The sequence below is a fragment of the Euprymna scolopes genome, chromosome 5 (assembly GCF_053919585.1).
Source record: "Euprymna scolopes isolate OS-2025 chromosome 5, ASM5391958v1, whole genome shotgun sequence".
NCBI classification, from domain to species: Eukaryota; Metazoa; Mollusca; class Cephalopoda; order Sepiida; family Sepiolidae; genus Euprymna; species Euprymna scolopes.
In genome coordinates, this window is record NC_136486.1 from 77,695,316 (window position 1) to 77,715,386 (window position 20,071).

At 23.9% G+C, this 20,071-nt stretch overlaps 1 long non-coding RNA gene across 2 annotated transcripts in view; it reads left to right on the forward strand.

Annotated features, from left to right (window-relative positions):
- Window positions 1-18,992, forward strand: part of LOC145276867 (uncharacterized) — a 151,977-nt gene extending 132,985 nt beyond the window's left edge. For both annotated transcript variants that reach the window (XR_013868044.1, XR_013868045.1), the window contains one exon: window positions 18,317-18,992. This is a non-coding gene — a long non-coding RNA (uncharacterized LOC145276867). The remainder of the gene's footprint in view (window positions 1-18,316) is intronic.
- Window positions 18,993-20,071: the final 1,079 nt, after the last annotated feature.

Genomic DNA, 20,071 nt, shown 5'->3' on the forward strand with positions numbered 1-20,071 from the left:
AACACAATTTTAAAAATTAATAATAAGTATGCCAAACACACTTTACAAAAGTTATAATAAGTATGCCAAACACAATTTTTAAAAATAATAATGAGTATGCCAAACACAATTTTAAAAAATAATGATAAGTATGTGAAACACAATTTTTAAAAATAATAAGTATGCCAAACACAATTTTAAAAAATAATAATAAGTATGCCAAACACAATTTTAAAAAATAATAAGTATGCCACACACAATTTAAAAGAAAAATAATAAGTATGCCAAACACAATTTTAAAACATAATAATAGTATGCCAAACACAATTTTAAAACATAATAATAGCATGCCAAACACAATTTTCAAAAATAATAATAAGTATGCCAAAAACAATTTTAAAAAATAATAATAAGTGTGCCAAACACAATTTTAAAAATAAATAAAAAGTATGCCAAACACAATTTTAAAAAATAATAAGTATGCCAAACACAATTTTTAAAAATAATAAGTATGCCAAAAACAATTTTAAAAACCAATAATAAGTATGCAAAACACAATTTTAAAAAATAACAATAAGTATGCCACACAATTTTAAGAAATAATAATGAATACGCCAAACACAATTTTGAAAAAAAATAATGAGTAGGCCAAACACAATTTTAAAAAATAATAATAAGTATGCCAAACACAATTTTAAAAAATAATAATAAGTATGCCAAACACAATTTTAAAACATAATAATAAGTATGCCAAACACAATTTTTTAAAATAATAATGAGTATGCCAAACACAATTTTTTAAAATAATTATAAGTATGCCAAACACAATTTTAAAAAATTATAAGTATGCCAAACACAATTTTAAAAAATAATAAGTATGCCAAACACAATTTTAAAAAATAATAAGTATGCCAAACACAATTTTAAAAAATAATAATAAGTATGCCAAACACAATTTTAAAAAATAATAATAAGTATGCCAAAAACAATTTTAAAAAATAATAATAAGTATGCCAAAAACAATTTTAAAAAATAATAATAATATGCAAAACACAATTTTAAAAAATAATAAGTATGCCAAACACAATTTTAAAACATAATAATAAGTATGCCAAACACAATTTTAAAAAATAATAATAATAAGCATGCCAAACAGAATTTTAAGAAATAATAATGAGTACGCCAAACACGATTTTGAAAAAAAATAATGAGTAGGTCAAACACAATTTTAACAAATAATAATAAGTATGCCAAAAACAATTTAAAAAAATAATGATAAGTGTGCAAAACACAATTTTTTTAAAATAATAAGTATGCCAAACACAATTTTAAAAAATAATAATAATATGCCAAACACAATTTTAAAAAATAATAATAAGTATGGCAAACACAATTTTAAAAAATAATAATAAGTATGGCAAACACAATTTAAAAAAGAAATAATAAGTATGGCAAACACATTTTAAAAAAGAAATAATAAGTATGGCAAACACAATTTAAAAAACAATTAATAAGTATGCCAAACACAATTTTAAAAAAATAATAAGTATGGCAAAAACAATTTTAAAAAAGAATAATAAGTATGCCAAAAACAATTTAAAAAAATAATAATAAGTATGCCAAACACAATTTTTACAAATAATAATAAGTATGCCAAACACAATTTTTAAAAATAATAATAAGTATGCCAAACACAATTTTTAAAAATAATAATGAGTACGCCAAACACAATATTAAAAAAATAATAATAAGTACGCCAAACACAATTTTAAGAAATAATAATGAGTACGCCAAACACAATTTTAAGAAATAATAATGAGTACGCCAAACACAATTTTAAGAAATAATAATGAGTACGCCAAACACAATTTTAAGAAATAATAATGAGTACGCCAAACACAATTTTAAAAAATAATAAGGAGTATGCCAAACACAATTTTAAAAAATAATAATAAGTATGCCAAACACAATTTAAAAAAAAAATAATAATATTCTAAACACAATTTTAAAAAATAATAATAAGTATGCCAAACACAATTTAAAAAAAAAATAATAATATGCCAAACACAATTTTAAAAAATAATAAGTATGCCAAACACAATTTTTAAAAATAATACGTATGCCAAAAACAATTTTTAAAAATAATAATGAGTACGCCAAACAGAATTTAAAAAAATAATAAGTATACTAAACACAATTTTAAAATTAATCATAAGTATGCCAAACACAATTTTAAAAAATAATAAGTATGCCAAACACAATTTTAAAAAATAATAAGTATGCCAAACACAATTTTAAAAATTATGATAAGTATGCCAAACACAATTTTAAAAAATAGTAATAAGTATGCCAAACACAATTTAAAAAAAAAATAAGTGGGCCAAAGACAATTTAAAAAAATAATAAGTATGCCAAACACAATTTTGGAAAATAATAATAAGTATGCCAAACACAATTTTAAAAAATAATAATAAGTATGCCAAACACAAATTTAAAAAATAATAATAAGTATGCCAAACACAATTTTAAAAAATAATAATAAGTATGCCAAAAACAATTTTAAAAAATTATAATAAGTATGCCAAAAACAATTTTTAAACATAATAATAATATGCAAAACACAATTTTAAAAAATAATAAGTATGCCAAACACAATTTTAAAAAATAATAAGTATGCCAAACACAATTATAAAAAATAATAATAAGTATGCCAAACACAATTGAAAAATATAATAATAAGTATGCCAAACACAATTTTAAAAAATAATAATAAGTATGCCAAACACAATTTTAAAAAGATAAGTATGCCAAACACAATTTTAAAAAATAATAAGTATGCCAAACACAATTGTAAAAAATAATAATAAGTATGCCAAACACAATTTTAAGAAATAATAATGAGTACGCCAAACACAATTTTGCAAAATAATAAGTATGCCAAACACAATTTTTAAACATAATAATAAGTATGCCAAACACAATTTTTAAAAATAATAATAATATGGCAAACACAATTTTAAAAAATAATAAGTATGCCAAACACAATTTTTAAAAATAATAAGTATGCCAAACACAATTTTAAAAAATAATAAGTATGCCAAACACAATTTTAAAAAATAATAATAAGTATGCCAAATACAATTTTAAAAATAATAAGTATGCCAAATACAATTTTAAAAATAATAAGTATGCCAAATACAATTTTAAAAATAATAAGTATGCCAAACACAATTTTAAAAAATAATAATAAGTATGCCAAACACAATTTTTAAAAATAATAAGTATGCCAAACACAATTTAAAAAAAAAATAGGTATGCCAAACACAATTTTAAAAAATAATAAGTATGCCAAACACAATTTTAAAAAATAATAAGTATGCCAAATACAATTTAAAAAAAAATAAGTATGCCAAACACAATTTTAAAAAATAATAATAAGTATGCCAAACACAATTTTAAAAAATAATGATAAGTATGCCAAACACAATTTTAAAAAATAATAATAAGTATGCCAAACACAATTTTAAAAAATAATAATAAGTATGCCAAACACAATTTTAAAAAATAATAATAAGTATGCCAAACACAATTTAAAAAAAAAATAATAAGTATGCCAAACACAATTTTAAAACATAATAATAGTATGCCAAACACAATTTTAAAAAATAATAATAAGTATGCCAAACACAATTTAAAAAAATAATAAAAAGTATGCCAAACACAATTTTAAAAAATAATAAAAAGTATGCCAAAAACAATTTTAAAAAATAATAAGTATGCCAAAAACAATTTTTAAAAATAATAAGTATGCCAAACACAATTTTAAAAAATAATAAGTATGCCAAAAACAATTTTAAAAACCAATAATAAGTATGCAAAACACAATTTTAAAAAATAATAATAAGTATGCCAAACACAATTTTAAAAAATAATAATAAGTATGCCAAACACAATTTTTAAAAATAATAATGAGTATGCCAAACACAATTTTTAAAAATAATAATAAGTATGCCAAACACAATTTTAAAAAATAATAATGAGTACGCCAAACACAATATTAAAAAAATAATAATAAGTACGCCAAACACAATTTTAAGAAATAATAATGAGTACGCCAAACACAATTTTAAGAAATAATAATGAGTACGCCAAACACAATTTTAAGAAATAATAATGAGTACGCCAAACACAATTTTAAGAAATAATAATGAGTACGCCAAACACAATTTTAAGAAATAATAAGGAGTATGCCAAACACAATTTTAAAAAATAATAATAAGTATGCCAAACACAATTTAAAAAAAAAATAATAATATTCCAAACACAATTTTAAAAAATAATAAGTATGCCAAACACAATTTTTAAAAATAATACGTATGCCAAAAACAATTTTTAAAAATAATAATGAGTACGCCAAACAGAATTTTAAAAAATAATAAGTATGCCAAACACAATTTTAAAAAATAATAAGTATGCCAAACACAATTTTAAAAAATAATAATAAGTATGCCAAACACAATTTTAAAAAATAATAATAAGTATGCCAAAAACAATTTTAAAAAATGTTAAGTATGCCAAACACAATTTTAAAAAATAATAAAAAGTATGCCAAACACAATTGTAAAAAATAATAATAAGTATGCCAAACACAATTGTAAAAAATAATAAGTATGCCAAAAACAATTTTAAAAAATAATAATAAGTATGCCAAACACAATTTTAAAAAATAATAAGTATGCCAAACACAATTTTAAGAAATAATAATGAGTACGCCAAACACAATTTTGAAAAAAAATAATGAGTAGGTCAAACACAATTTTAAAAAATAATAATTATGCCAAAAACAATTTTAAAAAATAATAATAAGTATGCCAAAAACAATTTTAAAAAATAATAATAATAAGTATGCCAAACACAATTTTAAAAAATAATAATAAGTACGCCAAACAATTTTAAAAAAAAATAAGTGTGCCAAAGACAATTTTTAAAAATAATAAGTATTCCAAACACAATTTTTAAAAAAATAAGTATGCCAAACACAATTTTAAAAAATAATAATAAGTATGCAAAACACAATTTTTTTAAAATAATAAGTATGCCAAACACAATTTTAAAAAATAATAATAATATGCCAAACACAATTTTAAAAAATGATAATAATATGCCAACCACAATTTTAAAAAATAATAAGTATGCCAAACACAATTTTAAAAAATAATAAGTATGCCAAACACAATTTTAAAAAATAATAATTATGCCAAACACAATTTTAACAAATAATAAGTATGCCAAACACAATTTTTTAAAATAATAAGTATGCCAAACACAATTTTGAAAAATAATAAGTATGCCAAACACAATGTTTTTAAAATAATAAGTATGCCAAACACAATGTTTTTAAAATAATAAGTATGCCAAACACAATTTTAAAAAATAATAATAAGTATGGCACACACAATTTTAACAAATAATAATAAGTATGGCAAACAGAATTTAAAAAAGAAATAATAAGTATGGCAAACACATTTTAAAAAAGAAATAATAAGTATGGCAAACACAATTTAAAAAACACTTAATAAGTATGCCAAACACAATTTAAAAAAAAAATAATAAGTATGGCAAAAACAATTTAAAAAAAAAAATAATAAGTATGCCAAAAACAATTTAAAAAAATAATAATAAGTATGCCAAACACAATTTTAAAAAATAATAATAAGTATGCCAAACACAATTTTTAAAAATAATAATGAGTACGCCAAACACAATTTAAAAAAAATAATAATAAGTACGCCAAACACAATTTAAAAAAAATAATAATAAGTACGCCAAACACAATTTTAAGAAATAATAATGAGTACGCCAAACACAATTTTAAGAAATAATAATGAGTACGCCAAACACAATTTTAAGAAATAATAAGGAGTATGCCAAACACAATTTTAAAAAATAATAATAAGTATGCCAAACACAATTTAAAAAAAAAATAATAATATGCCAAACACAATTTTAAAAAATAATAATAAGTATTCCAAACACAATTTTAAAAAATAATAAGTATGCCAAACACAATTTTAAAAAATAATAAGTATGCCAAACACAATTTTAAAAAATAATAAGTATGCCAAACACAATTTTAAAAAATAATAAGTATGCCAAAAACAATTTTAAAAAATAATAATAAGTATGCCAAACACAATTTTAAAAAATAATAATAAGTATGCCAAACACAATTTTAAAAATTATGATAAGTATGCCAAACACAATTTTAAAAAATAATAATAAGTATGCCAAACACAATTTTAAAAAATAATAAGTATGCCAAACACAATTTTAAAAAATAGTAATAAGTATGCCAAACACAATTTTAAAAAATTATAATAAGTACGCCAAACATAATTTAAAAAAATAATAAGTGGGCCAAAGACAATTTTAAAAAATAATAAATATGCCAAACACAATTTTTAAAAATAATAATAAGTATGCCAAACACAATTGTAAAAAATAATAATAAGTATGCCAAACACAATTTTAAAAAATAATAAGTATGCCAAACACAATTTTAAAAAATAATAAGTATGCCAAACACAATTGTAAAAAATAATAATAAGTATGCCAAACACAATTTTAAGAAATAATAATGAGTACGCCAAACACAATTTTGAAAATAATAAGTATGCCAAACACAATTTTTAAACATAATAATAAGTATGCCAAACACAATTTTAAAAAATAATAATAAGTATGCCAAACACAATTTTAAAAAATAATAATGAGTATGCCAAACACAATTTAAAAAAATAATAATGAGTACGCCAAACACAATTTTAAAAAAAATAATAAGTATGCCAAACACAAATTTAAAAAATCATAATAAGTATGCCAAAAACAATTTTTAAAAATAATAAGTATGCCAAACACAATTTTAAAAAATAATAATAAGTATGCCAAACACAATTGTAAAAAATAATAATAAGTATGCCAAACACAATTTTAAAAAATAATAATAAGTATGCCAAACACAATTTTAAAAAATAATAATAAGTATGCCAAACAGAATGTTAAGAAATAATAATGAGTACGCCAAACACAATTTTGAAAAAAAATAATGAGTAGGTCAAACACAATTTTAAAAAATAATAATAAGTATGCCAAACACAATTAAAAAAAAAAATAATAAGTATGCCAAACACAATTTTAAAAAATAATAATCAGCATGCCAAAAACAATGTTAAGAAATAATAAGTATGCCAAACACAATTTTAAAAAATTATAAGTATGCCAAACACAATTTTAAAAAATTATAAGTATGCCAAACACAATTTTAAAAAATTATAAGTATGCCAAACACAATTTTAAAAAATAATAATAAGTATGCCAAACACAATTGTAAAAAATAATAAGTACGCCAAACATAATTTTAAAAAATAATAAGTGGGCCAAAGACAATTTTAAAAAATAATAAGTATGCCAAACACAATTTTAAAAAATAATAATAAGTATGCCAAACACAATTTTAAAAAATAATAATAAGTATGCCAAACACAATTAAAAAAAATAATAATAAGTACGCCAAACATAATTTTAAAAAATAATAAGTGGGCCAAAGACAATTTTAAAAAATAATAAGTACGCCAAACACAATTTTGAAAAATAATAAGTATGCCAAACACAATTTTTAAACATAATAATAAGTATGCCAAACACAATTTTAAAAAATAATAATAAGTATGCCAAACACAATTTTTAAAAATAATAATGAGTATGCCAAACACAATTTAAAAAAATAATAATGAGTACGCCAAACACAATTTTAAAAAAAATAATAAGTATGCCAAACACAATTTTAAAAAATCATAATAAGTATGCCAAAAACAATTTTTAAAAATAATAAGTATGCCAAACACAATTTTAAAAAATAATAATAAGTATGCCAAACACAATTTTAAAAAATAATAATAAGTATGCCAAACACAATTTAAAAAAATAATAATAAGTATGCCAAACACAATTTTAAAAAATAATAATAAGTATGCGAAACACAATTTAAAAAAAAAATCAGTGCCAAACACAATTTTAAATAATAATAAGTATGCCAAACACAATTTTAAAAAATAATAAGTATGCCAAACACAATTTTAAAAAATAATAATAAGTATGCCAAAAACAATTTAAAAAAACAATAAGTATCCCAAACACAATTTTAAAAAATAATAATAAGTATGTCAAACAGAATTTGAAAAATTATGATAAGTATGCCAAACACAATTTTTAAAAATTATAATAAGTATGCCAAAAACAATTTTAAAAAATAATAATAAGTATGCCAAACACAATTGTAAAAAATAATAATAATATGCCAAACACAATTTTAAAAAATAATAATAATATGCCAAACACAATTTTTAAAAATAATAAGTATGCCAAACACAATTTTAAAAAATAATAAGTATGCCAAACACAATTTTAAAAAATAATAATAAGTATGCCAAACACAATTTTAAAAATAATAAGTATGCCAAACACAATTTTTAAAAATAATAAGTATGCCAAAAACAATTTTAAAAAATAATAAGTATGCCAAAAACAATTTTAAAAACAAATAATAAGTATGCCAAACACAATTTTAAAAAATAATAATAAGTATGCCACACAATTTTAAGAAATAATAATAAGTATGCCAAACACAATTTTAAAAAATAATAAAAAGTATGCCAAACACAATTTTTAAAAATAATAATAAGTATGCCAAACACAATGTTTAAAAATAATAATAAGTATGCCTAACACAATTTTTAAAAATAATAATAAGTATGCCAAACACAATTTTAAAAAATTATAAGTATGCCAAACACAATTTAAAAAATAATAATAAGTATGCCAAACACAATTTCAAAAAATTATAATAAGTATGCCAAAAACAATTTTAAAAAATTATAATAAGTATGCCAAACACAATTTTAAAAAATTATAATAAGTATGCCAAAAACAATTTTAAAAAATTATAATAAGTATGCCAAAAACAATTTTAAAAATAATAATAATATGCAAAACACAATTTTAAAAAATAATAAGTATGCCAAACACAATTTTAAAAAATAATGATAAGTATGCCAAACACAATTTTAAAAAATAATAATAAGTATGCCAAACACAATTTTAAGAAATAATGATGAGTACGCCAAACACAATTTTGAAAAAAAATAATGAGTAGGTCAAACACAATTTTAAAAAATAATAATAAGTATGCCAAACACAATTTTTAAAAATAATAATCAGTATGCCAAAAACAATTTTAAAAAATAATAATAAGTATGCCAAACACAATAGTTAAAAATAATAAGTATGCCAAACACAATTTTAAAAAATAATAATAAGTATGCTAAACACAATTTTAAAAAATAATAATAAGTATGCCAAACACAATTTTAAAAAATAATAATAAGTATGCCAAACACAATTTTTAAAAATTATAAGTGTGCCAAACACAATTTTAAAAAATAATAATAAGTATGCCAAACACAATTGTAAAAAATAATGATAAGTATGCCAAACACAATTGTAAAAAATAATAATAAGTATGCCAAACACAATTGTAAAAAATAATAATAAGTACGCCAAACATAATTTTAAAAAATAATAAGTGGGCCAAAGACAATTTTAAAAAATAATAAGTATGCCAAACACAATTTTGAAAAATCATAATAAGTATGCCAAAAACAATTTTTAAAAATAATAAGTATGCCAAACACAATTTTAAAAAATAATAATAAGTATGCCAAACACAATTTTAAAAAATAATAATAAGTATGCCAAACACAATTTAAAAAAATAATAATAAGTATGCCAAACACAATTTTAAAAAATAATAATAAGTATGCGAAACACAATTTAAAAAAAAAATCAGTATGCCAAACACAATTTTTAAAAATAATAAGTATGCCAAACACAATTTTAAAAAATAATAATAAGTATGCCAAAAACAATTTTAAAAAACAATAAGTATCCCAAACACAATTTTAAAAAATAATAATAAGTATGTCAAACAGAATTTGAAAAATTATGATAAGTATGCCAAACACAATTTTAAAAAATTATAATAAGTATGCCAAAAACAATTTTAAAAAATAATAATAAGTATGCCAAACACAATTGTAAAAAATAATAATAATATGCCAAACACAATTTTAAAAAATAATAATAATATGCCAAACACAATTTTTAAAAATAATAAGTATGCCAAACACAATTTTAAAAAATAATAAGTATGCCAAACACAATTTTAAAAAATAATAAGTATGCCAAACACAATTTTAAAAAATAATAATAAGTATGCCAAACACAATTTTAAAAATAATAAGTATGCCAAACACAATTTTTAAAAATAATAAGTATGCCAAAAACAATTTTAAAAAATAATAAGTATGCCAAAAACAATTTTAAAAACTAATAATAAGTATGCAAAACACAATTTTAAAAAATAATAATAAGTATGCCAAACACAATTTTAAAAAATAATAATAAGTATGCCACACAATTTTAAGAAATAATAATAAGTATGCCAAACACAATTTTAAAAAATAATAAAAAGTATGCCAAACACAATTTTTAAAAATAATAATAAGTATGCCAAACACAATGTTTAAAAATAATAATGAGTATGCCAAACACAATTTTTAAAAATAATAATAAGTATGCCAAACACAATTTTAAAAAATTATAAGTATGCCAAACACAATTTAAAAAATAATAATAAGTATGCCAAACACAATTTCAAAAAATTATAATAAGTATGCCAAAAACAATTTTAAAAAATTATAATAAGTATGCCAAACACAATTTTAAAAAATTATAATAAGTATGCCAAAAACAATTTTAAAAAATTATAATAAGTATGCCAAAAACAATTTTAAAAATAATAATAATATGCAAAACACAATTTTAAAAAATAATAAGTATGCCAAACACAATTTTAAAAAATAATGATAAGTATGCCAAACACAATTTTAAAAAATAATAATAAGTATGCCAAACACAATTTTAAGAAATAATGATGAGTACGCCAAACACAATTTTGAAAAAAAATAATGAGTAGGTCAAACACAATTTTAAAAAATAATAATAAGTATGCCAAACACAATTTTTAAAAATAATAATCAGTATGCCAAAAACAATTTTAAAAAATAATAATAAGTATGCCAAACACAATAGTTAAAAATAATAAGTATGCCAAACACAATTTTAAAAAATAATAATAAGTATGCTAAACACAATTTTAAAAAATAATAATAAGTATGCCAAACACAATTTTAAAAAATAATAATAAGTATGCCAAACACAATTTTAAAAAATTATAAGTGTGCCAAACACAATTTTAAAAAATAATAATAAGTATGCCAAACACAATTGTAAAAAATAATGATAAGTATGCCAAACACAATTGTAAAAAATAATAATAAGTATGCCAAACACAATTGTAAAAAATAATAATAAGTACGCCAAACATAATTTTAAAAAATAATAAGTGGGCCAAAGACAATTTTAAAAAATAATAAGTATGCCAAACACAATTTTGAAAAATAATAATAAGTATGCCAAACACAATTTTAAAAAATAATAATAAGTATGCCAAACACAATTTTAAAAAATAATAATAAGTATGCCAAAAACAATTGTAAAAAATAATAAGTATGCCAAACACAATTGTAAAAAATAATAATAAGTATGCCAAACACAAATTTAAAAAATAATAAGTATGCCAAACACAATTTTAAAAAATAATAATAAGTATCCCAAACACAATTTTAAAAAGATAAGTATGCCAAACACAATGTTAAAAAATAATAAGTATGCCAAACACAATTTTAAAAAATAATAAGTATGCCAAACACAATTTTAAAAAATAATAAGTATGCCAAACACAATTGTAAAAAATAATAATAAGTATGCCAAACACAATTGTAAAAAATAATAAGTATGCCAAAAACAATTTTAAAAAATAATAATAAGTATGCCAAACGCAATTTTAAAAAATAATAATAAGTATGCCAAACGCAATTTTAAAAAATAATAATAAGTATGCCAAACGCAATTTTAAAAAATAATAAGTACGCCAAACACAATTTTAAAAAATAATAAGTATGCCAAACACAATTTTAAAAAATAATAATAAGTATGCCAAACACAATTTTTACAAATAATAATATGTATGCCAAACACAATTTTAAAAAAAAATTATAAGTATGCCGAACACAATTGTAAAAAATAATAATAAGTATGCCAAACACAATTTTAAAAAATAATAATAAATATGCCAAACACAATTTTAAAAAATAATAATAAGTATGCCAAACACAATTTTAAAAAATCATAATAAGTATGCCAAACACAATTTTAAAAAATCATAATAAGTATGCCAAACACAATTTTAAAAAATAATAATAAATATGCCAAACACAATTTTATCAAACAAAGTCACTTTCGTTTCGGTCAACTATTCCTCTGGCCTTCATCCGGTGGTAACCGCAACGGATAGGAACTTTGAATCTCCTAACTGCATTCTCAGCAATCACTGCTATCCGTAGTTGTTGTTGTACAAGTAAACCTCTGGCCGGCTTTGGGTAGATTGAAGCCGCTATCTTCAGACAATGTTCATCTGTAACCGTAGAGATTCAACGTCTCTATCAACTGCACCACGGGGCCCTTGAATTTCAATGACAGGTGCGTGAAATAAAATGGCGTCTCCAGTTTTGGTGATAAAGTGTAGACATACTAACGTTTTTATCATAAATTTTTGACAGCATTAATCTCACTTCAAACAAACAGTTCAACTTAAAAATATAAAAGAATCGTAAATCTAAGGTATTTTTTAACGATGCGATTCCGATTCCCCCGATTAACTATTCCGATTAATCGTCCCATCACTAATCAGAATACTACACTGTGATCTTGGCTCGAAGTCCAGGTAGAGAAATAAAATAAAATGTCTTAAACTGGAAATTTCAACGAAATAATGTGTCACTCGGATGTAATTGAAAATAAAAAAACAAATTTATAAAAAATTTGTGAACGATTTGTTAGCTTTAGCAAAAAATGTTTTTTGATATTTAAATAAATGGGCGAAAATACTTAAGTTTTCCAAACGTCACGTGATCTGTTAGTGACGTCACTTGTTTTAAATGAAATTTGTCGTCTATTTGTCGTAATTCTTGATAAGTTTCACTCTTCTTAAGAATTACGACAAACAAACAAAAATAAATTTCATATTTAAAAGTAATTTGATGTCCAAAATCTAAGGCATAATATTTTCAAAAGCCAATAATTATGACCCACTAACCATAAATATGGGGGTCAAATGCCTTTAAAAAAAACAGAATAACTCCCTTAATCCTACCTCTAATTCTTGGTACAAGTGTGCGTGTGTGTATGCAAAACTAATGGCTGACTGAGTAGGGGGACATGGGTTTGAACGCTGGCTATTCATAATATTTTTTAAATTTTCGGTTACTTTTTGATTATGTTTGAAAGGTTACAGTTGATTTCTCAAAGAAAAAATAGCGTGTGAAATAAAAAAAATGCATGGAATGATTTTATCTCAAATCTGAAAACTCATACATTTCTCGTAAAAATTCATTGACAAAGATTGTGTTTACAAACTAATAAGTATGCCAAGAGAAATATAAGTTATCTGGAATTATTTCTAAATGAAATATTAAGTTAAAATGTTATTTCTGGCAATTATTTCTAAATGAAATATTAAGTTAAAACACAATTTTAAAAAATAATAAGTATGCCAAAAACAATTTTAAAAAATAATAATAAGTATGCCAAACGCAATTTTAAAAAATAATAAGTACGCCAAACACAATTTTAAAAAATAATAAGTATGCCAAACACAATTTTAAAAAATAATAATAAGTATGCCAAACACAATTTTTACAAATAATAATATGTATGCCAAACAGAATTTAAAAAAAAATAATAAGTATGCCGAACACAATTGTAAAAAATAATAATAAGTATGCCAAACACAATTTTAAAAAATCATAATAAGTATGCCAAACACAACTAAGTATAAGTTATCTGGAATTATTTCTAAATGAAATATTAAGTTAAAATGTTATTTCTGCCAAGAGAAATATAAGTTATCTGGAATTATTTCTAAATGAAATATTAAGTTAAAATATTATTTCTGCCAAGAGAAATATAAGTTATCTGGAATTATTTCTAAATGAAATATTAAGTTAAAATATAACCCCTATAGGGCTGGAACAGATGCACAGGCTTGAAAGAAACGTGCAGCTGGCTCCGATCCCCGTGGCATTACCTTTATCCGTCCAATGGTAGGATTTGTCCCCGTTGCCGTGGTTCACTTATTTGTCTCCAATCTTGGTCCGACTTCCAAACTGTCAACAGGGCTGATCTGAAAACAGACTGCACTTCCAAGCAATGGCGTTTTCCAAACAAGCAAAAGAAGTAAAGATTAACTATTTGTCATAATAGTCCAAATAATTATTGCATTAAAGGTTACAAGTAGTAAGTCGTTAGTCACTTGTACAAATTATAAGGGCTGGCATTCGTTCTTCGTTCGTTATCATCAGTTTACACTTGAGAAAAAGATCAACTTAGAAAGGAAACAGTAGCACGTCTCAACCAGGTTGCAATGGGAGGGAGTTTGCGGAAGACGCATGGCAATCTCTCTTCAGATGTCTTCCTTTTCATTATATCGAAATATATGTAACTATATATATGTAACTCCGCCTTGTCAATACAGGTCCCAAATGATCACCAGCAAATCGCTGGGTCCAGTTCCACTTCCCAAAACGGTGGGGGTGGTGGCAACACCCAATTCTGAACATCCTGGCATAGAAGAAAAAAAAACGTCTCTTGAAATTATCTTTTTTTTTTTGTTTTTTTTTAACAGCCCCTTCCTTCTCATTTGAATTTGTCAGTGGCTATGATTTATTGCTTCCTGGCCTCTCTCTGAGTCCAGTAAAAGCAATAAATATCCACTTGCCCCCTGTGGATGGCGATTTTATGGTTGTCATATAAGGTTAGATTGGCTATAGGAATCTATACATACTACACAACCACTTCAGAGACCACCCAAGAACTGTTTTCTTTAGAGTCTAATTTTATGAGAACCAGTCCTTATCTTGAAATAAACATTTTCTCTTGCTTTTTGTGGAATGCAAAGGGGCTTCACAACAAATTACAACTAAACTGACCACTTGACAGCATCTACTTGACTTGATTTTCTGGGGGTCTCTCAATTAAAACATAAGTGCCAAATTTTCACTGCTTGGGAAATATATTATGGTTTCCACTTAAATCCTTCAACTATCCATTATTTTGATTATCTGTTAAGAACACAGATTCCTTTTCTTCCATCATCATCATCATCATCATCATCATCACTTAGATTCAACTGCAAAATCTTCTGAACTCATGTTAAAAGGATAACCCAGGAGCCGGACTGTCCATCATTACCCAGTGCACCATCTGGTCACAAAGTCTTAAGATAATGAATTAATACAATAAATGTACTTAACTTTTGCTAAAATGGTAATAATTATCCAAAAATTTGGCAGTGGTACCAACAAATTTGTTGTGTCAAAAAAATCATAGCAGCAAAATTCAAAGAAGTATGAATGCGCATAAAAAACATAATTTATTTCAAGTGTTAATTAAATTCACTAAGTTACAATGACAATTTATTCATTAAAAACGTTCAATTATTAATAGAATGTTAACTTGAAAGACAAACTACATAAATGTTAATTAAATTCATTAATTATACTGACAATTCATTGAAAAAAAAAAGTTAACACTTTTATTATACAGAATTCAAAGCGGAAAGAAAACAATTCATAATTATTGAAAAAATAACACTTAAAAAAAGGTACAAACTTCCATTTAAATTTATCGGAATGTTTATGTGAAATTTAAAGTTGACTGACGCAAACAGGCATATTTGGAAGTGACGCCATGTAGTTGGAGGGAGGAGGTGGGTTGGCAAAACTTTTTTCTTCTCAGAACGGTGCATCCGTACTTACCGACATGGAACGTTTGTATAATTTTTACCATTTTTTTAATTTAATTATTTTTGTATGTTCTTTTTCAATTTAATTTTTTTTTTTTTAATTTATCTTACATTTATCTTAGATTTTTTTGTGTGAGAATATTAAATAAACAATGCTTAATTCAATGATAATATCTTTCAAGTTCAAGAAATTAATTTTTCTTTGAGTTATATCACTTTTTGTTAATACGGATTTTAGAGGCTTTTTTTTTACTTATGTTCCTGTAAAAATTAAATTTTTTTTTTAATTCTTAAAATTTACAATGCATTATTTTCATTAAAAAAACAAAAATAATTTATTCATTTTGTTTTTTTACTACTGAAAACCATAACTTTAGTAAAGATATTTTTGGATTTAAAAAAGTAATACATTTTCACTAGGATTTAAATAATAATAATAGGTACATTATGTTCCGTGATCATTATTTGATAAATACTGCAAATTTCATTAAAATTGGTTAATTTCCTGATTTTTGGTGGATTTTTAAGTAAAGGGAGGGGACAAAATGTTGATACATTTTGAGCATCAGCATTCATTTTGCACGTGCCTAATATATATATATATATATATTATTATTATTATTAGATTTGAAAATATCGTAGCTATTTAAGATTTGCTAAATGTTATTTGTTTTTTTTTATTTTTCATTATTTCAAAAATATATTTTCATTCAGCTTTTATTAACTACACTATTATTAGATTTCATGATTTGAACTAATATAATCATAATTCTAATCATTGTATTTGCTGGCATGTGTTGTACAACATGTAGAAGATAACTTTGCTGAACTAAATTACTGAAAAGCAGAGAAAATTGATGTTACTGATAGTATAACCCTATGGGCTGCGTCACCAGGAGCAGAGTTGAGCCGCACCTTAAACTCACTCCCGACGGCTCGAGGTTACATTTTTGAAAAAAAAATAAAATTCAATAAACTTGTCAAATAAAATTCAATAACTTTGCATCTGGACCCTTCAAGTTTCCAACGACTTTTAATCTTCTCCAAAACTTTTCAAAAGCTTCTGAGAACATTTAACTCTTCAACTCCTTGTGAATTAAAAGACTTATTAAACTGGCAAAGACTTATTCATAACTCCTTGTCATGGCTTAATCGTCTAGTTTTTATCTTTGTCTTCATCTTTTCATCGTCTAGTGGTTAGCACCTTAATATCTATGCAGACGCTCACTGGAACTCATCGCTTTTCTACTTGAACACGCAACTCGTACATAACCGTAAGTTCATGTGGCAGTTCTGCTCTCATGATGGCTGGTTGGTAACACTACCACAAGGGTACTTCGGCTGGTCATCTGATGTTGGACGTTGAGGAAGAGGTCCTCTTTCACAGTCAGGTGCATTGTTCTCGTCTGCTGCATCTTGAAACATCGGTCTAGGTAAGAACTCATTTCACAACCACAGGCAAACAACAAAAGAAATCACAAAGGCTGTCTTTTTAGTAACATTAATTATTCAACGTTGTTACAGGTAGCTCATGTACTTACTCAGTAAGGACATGAGCTAGGAGCCTTAATAAGCTTGACTGACTTCTGGGTGCAGGATTATAATGGTTTAAATTAAGTTTTTTCAGCCAGGCCGTCAGACGACATGTCCGAATTCTCCCAAACTGCTAAAAAAAACACGCTTTTTTACTATCTCTATAACTTCTAGTTTATGCTCCCCCTTTTCTATTTGGGCTTTGTCTTTCTTTCTCTCTCTCCATCCCGCCTCTGTCTTTGTCTGTCTTTTTTATCTGTCTGTCTTTCTCTGTCTCTATCTCTCTGTACCCTTTACCATTACTCTTGGAAGAGGTTTCCAAAAGGTAGGATAAATGAATCAAAACCACTGGACAGTTTACCTACTTGATTTTTCTATGGTGGTCCCTCAAATAAAACTCAAGTGGAAAATTCCACAGCTTCACAATCTTCATTTTATGATCCTAACTTAGGTCCAGACATGAAATTTAGTAATTGTTGCTCATTATTTCATTTCTTTTCTCTTAGTGTCTGCTTATGATGCTAGGAGAGACCAGTTAAGTGTTAATTTAAAAAATTTATTTTTCATGTTATAGTTATTTTTGGAAGGGCTTCACTCTGAACCAGCTCTATCTAGTTATTTTCTTCAGCAGTATGATACAAACATGCCTTTTGCCAATTAAAATGCCAAAGCACATGTTTGGCCTTATCTTAGATTAGATCCTGTTCTGTTGCGTTCTTTGCTAAATCATTTTATGTTACTAATTCTCAGTATATTCTTTTTCAGACACAAAGATTTTGTAAAGCCAATGCTTGGTCAGGTTTTCCAACTTTTGGTTCAGTCTATTCTACATACAAGCTTGAAATCATTCAGACACTTAAAAGTGACAACAAAGAATTTATCTCGCTCATGCTCCAAATTCTGATACAGAAATATCCCAGGCTGAAAACTCTCTTTTTAGAGTTATCCTCATCTGATTCAGACATCACTGAAACATTTTCATATATTATAAGAAAAGCTGAAAGAACAGAAGAACATTGTTGCAAGCAAGAAAGGAGAGAATTCTTCAATACTATTTTAAAACCTAAAATTGTATCAAACATCTTGAAAAAAGAAACATATTCTGAGAAAAAAGAGAAAAAAGATGAAAATCTCCCGACAACTTTTCACAAAAAAAGTGTGAAAAAAGTAGCAGCAACAAGTAGAGTTTATGACATTTCATCTTATCCCAACCAGAAAAGCATTCAAAATGCCCATTTTGACTTCAAATTTAAGTCTGTTTCTCTTGAAAATAAAGCTAATTTTTATGAATATTTGAAAAATTTAAAAATTAAATATGCTTTAATCCAAACTAAAGTAGCTAAAAGAATTCATCAACAAGAATATTTGGAAAAAAAATTAAAAATTTTGTTTACAAAACAAAGAAATTATAAATATAAAATTAAAAAATATCGAAAAGAAATGATTGAATTTGATTCTGTCAAATAGTTTGAATGGCAATATGATTATAGTGTTTGAGTTATTTTTTTTTTAATTTTTCAACTTTACATTTCATGATTACCGTGACAAGCATACTAAAAAAAAAAATATTATTTTTGCAAGGAGGGGTAGCTATTTTCCATCAATTCCTATGTAATTATTACATTTCTTTTCCTCCTTTGCAATATGGGCTCAAGCCTGCCTGCCTACTAACACTTTTTTTTTTCTTTTTTTTTTTTGCTCAGTCAACACCCTTAGACACACCTCAACTTTCTTCTCCGCCTTTGCATCACAACATTTTTTTTTTTGCTCAACACACACCTCCAAATACCCAGGCAATGCCTAGCACCCAGGCTAGTATAATTATATATTATATAATATATATTACACATATATATAATAATCTAACTTGCAATAAATTAAATAAAAATTTAAAAATGACAAAAACTAAATTCAAATCTTACGCAAATTAATATAATTGCATGAGCTGTGAAATTGCACAGTGAAACATTTACCGCATGATATTGATTGAAATTTAGTGATGATAGCAATGCAACTAAGTCACAATTGTAATATGCATTTGATTTCAGTTATGAACCTGATTTTATTCATTGATTTGAAATCTTCATTCTAATAGCCGATTCTTTTCAATATAAATAGTTGCGCGAAAGAATTCGCTTTCAATGATTAATTTTTGTCAAAATTAAAATACTTTCTGTTAATGCTGAAAATTACCACTTATAACAAACGAATGTAAGTTTATCTGTAACATTGAGATATTGGCTAGGAAATTGCACAGTAAAGCTTTTAGCAACATTGCAATTTATTGATCATAGCAACGTAATCAATATCGATTGTTTTTCATTATAGTCATGTTTGATTTAAGTCATCATTGTTGTCGTAAAATTTTCATATTTTATCATCTTATTTTCGCTTATTGTGAATGTTATAGCCTGATTGAAAATTTAAATAAAAAACATTGTGCGACAGAATTCGCATTTAACCAAAAACAATGAGGATTGCGGTTATTTTCGTAAGAATTGAAAACATTTCAGGTAAAGC